Genomic DNA, 10173 nt, shown 5'->3' with positions numbered 1-10173 from the left:
AATAAATGTTTCTTTCCCATTTTCCCCCACTATTACTGGCAAGTACCTCTTTATTTTTATGCAAGCTTGAGGAGGATAACATATGCTTGTCTTGTAAGCTCATCCTTCGAATGAGTCCTTCAAAGTATTTTTAACAAACCCTAGGAAGAAGTTATTCAGTCTCATCATGGTTGATGAGTCCTACATTGTTTACATTTTATCAGTCCAACCAAGGGGTAAATCGATGTCGTTTTCATATTTAAAGAGTTTGAAAAGAGACAAAAAGGAAACTCATACCTTGTTTCATTTTTCAACGAGCTTCACACATGAAAATAACTATGCTCATACCTTGTTTCATTTCTTAACGAGCTTGACACAAGAAAAGGAATTATGCTCAAGAGAGTTGTTTCATTTTTTAACTAGCTTGACACAATAAAAGAACCATGCCCATGGGAGTTGCTTCATTTTTTAACGAGCTTAACACAAGAAAAGAATTATTCTCCTCGGACCTTGTTATGGATTCCAAAAGGACAATGCTTTCGAAGGAATACATGCCAAGGGACTAAATAGGGATAAGAAAATTGGGTTCAAATGTCCCCATTAAAGGGTTAACCATGTCACTTGCTGGATCTAAATCAAAAGAAGTTGATCATACAGTCAGAGGCTCATTTTCATCGCTAAGTGAAGGCATGGGACATTAACCTATGGTGGGGTGGATACCAGTTACGTATAATGAACATTCAGGGATGTTGAATGGTTGGTAGTCGAATCAAGACCAATGAACAAAAGTTGGTCAATAGTCACAATGTTTCCATTATGGGGGAAACATATCACTCAAAAGAGTATGGAAACGACAACTTTCATGGCATAGACATAGTCTCGCTGAAAGAGAAAATTAATATCCAAGGGGCCTTGGACTACCATAACATTAATACATACATTTTTACCTTCCAAGGTGATGGGCATTTTAGGAAGGATCCCTAAACGTTCACTGATGGTTTTGTTAAAAGCCAAAATATTATGTGTAACAGATACAAGCTAAGGGGAACCCAAAGCTTGCTAAGTGGTTGACGATAAAATAATTACATAAGCACCTTCATCTACATTTGTGCAATTCACATTCTTACCATGAGCCTTCACAATGATTTGGAAAGGGAACAATGTAAACTTTGAAACGGGAACTGATACTGTTACCCGTTTTGTAGAGGTGGCAAAAAAATGACCCGATTTTCAAAAGTGGTGATGCAGAATACACATGTTTTTTTTAGAACATGGTTTTTGGAACTTTAATTTTTTCATGTGCATTAAGTTTTAGAATGGTAGTGAATGGTAGTGATTTTCATCCTGATTTTAAAAAGTGAGTATTCTGCATCACACCCTTTTTTTAAAAGACCTTTTTTTTGACTTTAAATTTTCTAGTGTGTGAAATGTAAAAAATTATTTTCTAAATTTGATAGTTTTTGAAGTGGTCATTTTATTCATATTTTCTTGTTCTCTATCTTATTTTTTTTATTTTTTTTAGTGGGGTTTTTATTGTTTTGCGTTTTTAAATTAGAAAGTCGATAGTTTGAATTTTAGATAATCTACATATTTATACATCCTTAATTCATTTTTCAATCCACATGAAATAATTGTTTCTAAAAAACAACATTTTTTAACAATGGACATAAAAATAACCATTTTTAACATTAATATAACAGAAAAACTAAACGTTTTGATAATTTTTTGCTAGGATTAACATGTCAAAATCACAATTTTTATACAAAAATATTAACTAAAAATGGTCAAATAATAGTTTTTTTTATGAATTTCATGTCAAAAAAATAATAATAACAATTTTTTTTTTTCAAAATATAATAATTAACTAAAAAATCATTGCGAAAATCACAGTTGTGCTCTCCCGCGCCCACCCCTCCACCGCCACCGCCCCCTCCCCGAGTACAGACTCCTCGCTTCCCTCTTTGTTTTTCCACAACCAGAGTTATCCAAACTATTAGTGGTATTTATTATTTTCTTCCCAATATATGTTTATAAACATCTTACCTTTAAGGTCTACCCACCCCTTTGCTTAAGCTTTTTCTTTCTATAAATATAAATAAAATATCTTATTTTTCCTTCATGAGCATGCCCTTCTCTCGCGGGGTGCTTATACTTATCATTTTACCCAACTCAAAATTTTTCTCCATCTAAGCTTATCATTACACCCAACAAAACCTTTCTCTCCAGTTATGTTTGTTCCCTCGTGGCAATCTTTCTCCCAATTTTTTTTTTTGGAAAAGTACATTTAGACCTAACCACTTAACAAATTCTTGGATAACAATGCCACATCACTTATGTAGTATTTCCCATGTCATTTTTAAAGGTAAAAAATATTTATATATTTATATCAAATTTATCTACCTAAGTCAATTTGAGTTAGTCTTGGCCCCACATCCAACATTTCTATTCCAATATTTATGGGAAATATAAAATAAACATTTCTACTCCCATATTTATGGGAAATATAAAATAATAAATCCTGCAATAGCAGTTGCACCAGGGGTATCACAAAGAGAAATGTGCCCTTTCCCGTAGTATTCCAAAAGGAAACCTTGCTATTTAGATAATTCATTACTTGCATTTAATAGCGGAATTGACTTTATTCTGAAGTAATATTTTAGTTTGAATTCAATGAATGATTATTTATTTAAGGAAATTTGTATCTTCGTATTTAGTATGGAATTGGTTAAGTTGTAGGGAATGATTAAGTATTTGTATAAGCCCATATGTGTTAATGTTTTCTAAATTATTGGCAATCCTAATTATGGAACAAATTGCATTAAACATCTAATAAGAGATAACATATAGATTAATTATGAAGTTAGAATATAAAAATATATGAAGTATGGCATACATACAATATTGATATTGTCACAAATCGAGTGTGTATTGTATGGTTATATATTGTGGGTTCACAAATTGAAGTAATTAATATATCGTAAGTATCAATTGCATGAGCCATTAGATTGGGTAGGAAACACGCAAAAGAAAAGCCTTTACGGAAGTTATATTTATGTTAGTCATTAAGTTCATTTTATGGTTGAAGAAGGAGAGTAAGGTAAGGTCATAATAATTATTTGGTACGATGAGATTATTAAATACTTTAAAAACATTGTTATACATGGAGATTTATATCATATTTTAACTAATGTGTTGTCTAGTGAATACTTTATAGTTTCTCAGAGGATTAAAAAAAAAATTAAAGTTTAGTGCCAATACTAGTTACTACAGTAATAGAAATTTTATAATGGACTCCATAGATGTTATGACATGCAAATTAAGAAGGATACACAATGCATGCAGATTTTTGTGGTATTTAACATCATTTGAAAAATATATGTATAAATTGTGAATACGTGTTTAAAGAATATAATAACTAAAATTATTTTTTGAAGTAGAAGGAATATTTGGATTATTGCAGGTTTAGTAGATTAAGTATGTCTTGCTTTAATAATGAATCCAATACCTATTAATAATGAATCCAATACCTATTAATGTATTCTCAATACCTATTAATAATGAATCCAATACCTATTAATGTATTCTCAAGTTAATGTACATATTCTCAAGTTAATGGATTCATTTATATGGATGTCGTATTAGTCTGAAATTTTCCATGCTTCCATACTTTGTCTTTCCACCTCCATTGTCCTCTATTTACTTTTTAATATATTTTAATATATATTGCTGGCAAAGTGTACTTTCTTACTTATAATTTAAGTTACAGAATCTTGATATACTTCAAGACACCGCAGCATACATACGAGAGTTCACATAAATATCCTCTTCTCTGATATGACGACGTATAAATCCACTGTGCAGGGAATTCGGGTTGGTTTTTCAGTGTACGTGCGCTCCACGTTGACCCGAAGACTGGTTCGCTCCCACAGATCAACTTCGCAATAAGTCACTGCCTACGTGCGAAGGTGTGACTGCGGATATGTCGGCCTCGAATGGTTCGCTCCTTCAGCTGAAATGAAGCCATGAAGTCATGTGCTTTCTGATTTTTGGTTTTCAGTTAGTCTCCCTTGCCAGACCCTGTTTTTATGAGGGCGGTACATCAGGATTGAGTCAACTTGAAGGGAGCACGGCCTAATTGCAAGGGTAGATAGGTGGTGTAGTTTTTTTTGGTGTACATTAACTTGAGAATAATGAATCCAATACCTGAAGTGGCTCCCTCTGTTTTCTTTTTGTAACTCCTTCAAACAGATCTGAGAAATAATCCAAGGCACCCATGGCACCTCCCAGTATTCCAACAAAACAATTGTTGTCTAAAGCGAGCGAGTGAATCTGACTGAAGGCAGAAGCAAACGATATTCTGAGCTCTCTCTGTGACTTCAAATTATAGTAAGAGCCTTGCTGTGATTTCACTGTAAAACCACTCCAATAGAATAGTAAGAGCCTCGCTGTGATTTCACTTAAAATAATGCTCACAATAGGTATACGACAGGCGGAGCGTCGATTCCCGGAATCGACGCTCCGCCCCTCGGGCGGGGCCAGGCGGCCGCGCCACCCCCGGGCCGCCCTGCCCCGCCCGAGGGGCGGAGCGTCGATTCCGGGAATCGACGCTCCGCCTGTCGTATACCTATTGTAAGCATTATTTTAATTAGCACGCAAATGTAAATCTCAATTTAATGTACAAACATGGCAGTGCCTGTCCTATTCCTGAACTCTAGCCATATAATTCCTCAGTCGCCCTACATCTGAGACCTTCACCGATTGCAACACCAACTTTGATGTGAAGTATGGAAGGTATATCATTTTTTTCCAAAACACAATAATAATGAATTGGAGAAACGGTTAAGTTTGTACAGTTTTTACCTCTCTTCGTCAACCTCGCGCTTCCATTCATATCATATTCTTCAGCGTCAGGTCATTTCATTAAATATTTGTACATCACAGACTTTATAACAACGTAATTGTTAATGTCAAAATCCTATCTATATAGGCCCCTCAATGTAATAATATTTGCCGGTGTCATTACCGACAGCATGCCGCAAAAGTCAAGTAAAACGTCAATCTTCCACGGTGGTCGATTGAATTTCAATTATGTTACGACCATTAAATCTCATACGACACGTTATAAATTGTTTGAATGAATATTTTGCGAAAAAGATGTAGAATTTATTCGTAGTACATTTTGACATAGGTAAGAGTGGACTATACTTTTGTGCTACAGGTGGTTGTGAGAAACCCAAAGGTGACGTGTAAACATATCTCCACGTTGAAACTCAGAGCCCTCTCGCACCTCAGTGATTTCGTTTTCCCTCTCAATCATATCTATATTAATTTGCCTCCGCTTATGCCATTGCTGAGAACAGTGAGAAGCTCCCGGTTGTTCATATGTTCATCTCTCATTTTCTTTAGTATTCAACCTTTCGTTTCCTCTCATTTCAACCAAAGAGCGCATATATTTTTTCATAATAGGATCTTAAAATAATAATAGGAAATTAAAATAATGCTTACAATAGCTATACGACAGGCGGAGCGTCGATTCCCGGAATCGACGCTCCGCCCCTCGGGCGGGGCGGGGCGGCCCGGGGGTGGCGCGGCCGCCCCGCCCCGCCCGAGGGGCGGAGCGTCGATTCCGGGAATCGACGCTCCGCCTGTCGTATACCTATTGTAAGCATTATTTTAATTTAATGAATACCTATTGTAAGCATTATTTTAATTTAATGATAAGACCACTTCGCCTGCGGATCAGTAGCTAAAGAGATATCCCCTCTGCAATGCGACTTACATTACCATTCAAGATTAGAGTGTAGTTCTTAACTTATTTTGAATTGACATTTTGTCAAATTGTGAAATAGATAAATTCTTTATCGCAATAAGAATGATTTACATGGAACTGTCATCTTAAAATGCGTTACCAAAGCAGAACATACCAGAAGAGGATACCAAAGCAGAACATACCGGAAGAGGACAGAAATTTCGAGAGGTTTCTTGAGAGAAGTTTCTTGCATATTTGCGTATATAAATATGAGCAGATCCCCAAGCCTCTCAAATCAATTCAGTGACATCAATTTGGAAAGTGTGGAATTGTTCAGAGTGTAAACTCTTCGTGGGAGCTTTACGTAGAGGCGTTTGCAGTTGTTTTTTTATTTTTTAAGGATGAAGAAGGCGCTTGTTTTGTTCTTATTATTTGCAGTAACAACAGTATGTTTGTTCGCCCCAACGTTTGCTCTGATGCCTTTTGCAGGTGGTCGTTACGGCGATGTTTGGGACGCTATGGTGGATCCCTTCAAAGTTCTGGACTCCATTCCCAAAGACATTGAGGTTGTTGCCCTCACACGGGTCGACTGGAAAGAAACCACTGACGCCCACGTCTTCACCGTTGATGTACCAGGGATGAGGAAGGATGAAATCAAGATCGAAGTAGAGGACAACAGGGTTCTGAGAATCAGCGGCGGAAGGAGGCAGAGGAGGAGGGAGATAAATGGCACAGAGTGGAGCGTTCCAGCGGCAAATTCTGGAGGCAATTCAGGCTTCCAGAGAATGTGAATATGGATGCCATCAGAGCCGGCTTGGATAACGGCGTGTTGACGGTGGCCGTGCCGAAGATCAGTGATTTCAAAAGCAAGAACGCCAAGGTTATTGATATCATTGAAAATTCTGAGCAGCCGATTGAAGGCAAGGTTGCGCTGTAGTATTAGGAATAGTTATGATAAAATTAGGTAGCGGCCAAATAGGCTTTCAACTATGTACGATTGAGCTGTATCGAATCTCTTGAAGCATAATACATTTGTGTGATCATGATGTAAAAAAAAAATAAGAATGATTTACATATATTTATGATGAGGCTTTTTTATTTTATAATTAAAAATTGGTTTATAGTTTAAAAAGTATGAAAAACAATAATAATAAATTTGTTTTAGGGTGTTAATGGGTGATTTTAGTAATTTAGATATTTTAGGACTATGGCTACTACAAGTCTCAAATGTGTTGATCATTTTAGGACTATGGCTGCTGGTTAGATTGTCTTCCATCACGTTCAATTTTAAGTGGCTTCATTTGTATTCTTCCAGCACCATATATGTGAGGTGGCTAACTATTTGTCACAACTCTCACATGCTTATATTTACTCAGTGGAAGGACAATGGGTTTGCTGCTACTTATCTACTTAATGATGACCATGTGAGTGATATGAGATCAGGATTCACGTTTTTGGCCTATAATAGGTTGTCATTAGATTCTATCTTTGTCATGGTCGCTCAGTCCAGCCACATGCAGTAACACTCAACACGTAACACAACAATGGGTATATATGTGAGGTGGCTAACTATTTGTCACAACTCTCACATGCTTATATATAATTAAAAAGAAATAATAATAATCTAAGTAATATAATTTTATATAATATAAAAAATGAGTATAAATTTATTTTGATTTCAAGTTTATTCACCTGGACGATTAAACTCTGTAACATATGTAGAAATAAAAATGATCTCTTTCTAAATGAATTAAAAACTAATTTGCTTCCTTTATCTAGTATAGACAACATAGAAGACCGCTATCATAATTTTACTACAACCCTCGCATATTCTATTAACAAGTTCGCAATTGAAGTTTCAAATAATAAAAGAAATAGCAAAACCAATCCATGGTATGACAAAGAGTGTAAAAGTGCGAGGAGAGCAATTAAGGAAGCTGTTGATGAATCTCTTAAAATGGACAAGATAAAAATATATAAAGCCCTAACTAAAAGGAAAAAGAGGCAGTACATTCGTCAAAGACAAGGGAATCTCTTACACCTCTCTAAGCTAGCTCCTAAGAAATTTTGGAGGCAAATTCTGACTAGGAAGACTAAAGAGGTGTCTCACCTCCATTCTTGGAATAAGAAGAAGGATTCAGGGGAAGTTGCTAGGGGGATGCATGAGAGAATTCAAATAGGAGGATTCTCATAGATATGATTGCGCTTAGTTAAAAAATAATCGTGCATATTCATTGAACCCTTATGCTTTGGAACAATACAAATATTAGGATTGGATAAGTTCTTTAGTGATGCATACGCCCTTTGGTTGGAAGTCCTCACATGTATAGTGTATTTCAAGACCATATTACACTTCATGGACTCTTAAAGACTATTGTAATATATTGTATTTTATTATATGATACTATGAAGGATGCCTCTTAGGTCAGCAATGGTCCAAGTAGCATGTTTTTGAAAAATTAATTGTATATATTAAATTTGTTATTTATTATGTGAATGTTTGAGCAACGATATCTATATTTGGTCGAGCTCTATTATTTTGCCTGTACTCCAATTATATATAGTTAGCATTATAGTTTTGATGAAAACTTTAAGGTGACGTTAGGTTGCCTTCGCATCCCCGACTACAGGTTTCGAGGGTGGACGTCAGCTTGTATGTGCGATACAACGGACAGAGAGACAGTACGCGACAGAGAGACTCGGCAAAGTGAAAAGACGCAGACATTCTCCATTGATGGGCACCTTGGGTTTTACCAATTCCACGCATCAAATGACGATCCACATTACCAATTCCACGCAGCGGCACCCCCGGGCCGCCCCGCCCCGGCGGACCGGCGGCGGGTCGATTCCAGTATCAACACTTTCGTTCTGAAGCTATATTTTGCAGGAAAATTTCGTAGAAAATTTCGTAGTCACTGCCATTTTTAAAACAGCCGAAAAATTGACACCTAAAAAAATAAATCATTATTCCAGTATCAACACTTTCGTTCTGAAGCTATATTTTGCAAGAAAATTTCGTAGAAAATTTCGTAGTCACTGCCATTTTTAAAACAGCCGCAAAATTGACACCTAAAAAAAAAACATCGTTCCAGTATACACACTTTTCGTTTTGAGCACTGTTTTTGTGGTTTTTTTGGGGTTTTTGGGCCAGAGTTCCCGTTTTGAGTTTATAGTTCCCGTTTCAAAGTTTACATTGTTAGGGGTGGAAGAAGAGAGATGAAGCTTTGTTAGTCCACTCCAATAAAATGAAATAACCTTATCACTTGGAGGGGGTTTTGTGGAAACGGGTGAAATGGCCCCTTTTGCGGTGGATTTTGAAGTAACAAGAAGAACATGAGCAGTATTAATTTCACTCTTTAAGGGGAGAGTGGGATGTACTAGAGATGGAATCTATTCAACTACTTGATCAACCAATGGTTCATCAACCTGAGTGATATGTTTCACTCTCCATGGAAGAGTGGGATTGATTGTACTTGGAATTAGATTAGTCACTTCGTCAACTCATGGTAGGTTGGGAGAAATCTTACGGTAACCAATTGGAAGTTGTTGCTAAGAAATAGTAAGGTTTTCCAAAAATTTTGAGGCTTCATCCATGTGAGGGAAAAGTTGAGTTTGATGACTCCCTTCGCATAACTTATAAGGAAACCTAACTTTACCCTTTTTCGTCGTTACCTGACAGTCATTGGTTGATGAATCAACAGTAAATTTATAATAATTTTCAAACCATACTTCCAAGACCTTAGGAATACCAGGTCAATTGATAAGGAAGTGATCACCCTTACAAAGCTTGCAAGGGTATTTTGGCTTACGATGTATGTTGGGAGGTCCCTCAACATTACCACTACTTACAACCATGTTTTGTTGGTTGAATTCTTTCTTATATTGCTTATTCTTCTTCTTCCCTTTCTTCTTCTTCTTATCCACCTAGTTATTAGCATCAAGGCTTTTACCAAGCGAAGAAGAAGAAAGGGAGGAAGACATGTTGGATGAAGAAGGTAGAGGGTCAACATGAGGTTGGTGATGTTGACACGATGAATTATTCGGTTGAGGTGAAGCACTTTGGGTATTTGAAGCTAACGAGGTTGAAAACAACCATGCTGGTAAACCTATCATTAATCTAAGAAGAGACAACATAGCCATATATGGAGAACCAACATTTCCAAACTAAGAAAACGGACTAGATCCCCGTTAGGAGGAGTTCCTTGGTTGGTAAATTCTGGACTTGTTTCCATCAGATTCGCTTAGGTCTACTGAAAAGTGAATTTTAGTTAAGAATTTTAACTATTGTATGATAGTTAAATTAACAATTGGTATCAATCAAAATAAACAAAAGCAGTAAAAATGGGTACTAGGTATAAAATGTTACCGAGTTGTTGTGAACTGCCGAATACCGTTTCCAGTATGTGAAAGAAATCTCCCTGAATGTTGTGTTCGGTGTATCACAA

At 36.3% G+C, this 10173-nt stretch overlaps 1 pseudogene; it reads left to right on the top strand.

The window, feature by feature from the left end:
* The first annotated feature begins 5869 nt into the window (after positions 1 to 5869).
* LOC149251901 (18.1 kDa class I heat shock protein pseudogene) lies at positions 5870 to 6780 on the top strand (annotated as a pseudogene).
* Positions 6781 to 10173: the final 3393 nt, after the last annotated feature.

This window comes from Pinus tabuliformis, chromosome 7, assembly GCF_031772625.1.
Source record: "Pinus tabuliformis cultivar Carrire ecotype Pingquan chromosome 7, CPIR1, whole genome shotgun sequence".
Taxonomy (NCBI): domain Eukaryota; kingdom Viridiplantae; phylum Streptophyta; class Pinopsida; order Pinales; family Pinaceae; genus Pinus; species Pinus tabuliformis.
Note: the sequence above shows the minus strand (reverse complement) of the source record. Positions and strands in the feature narration are given on the sequence as shown.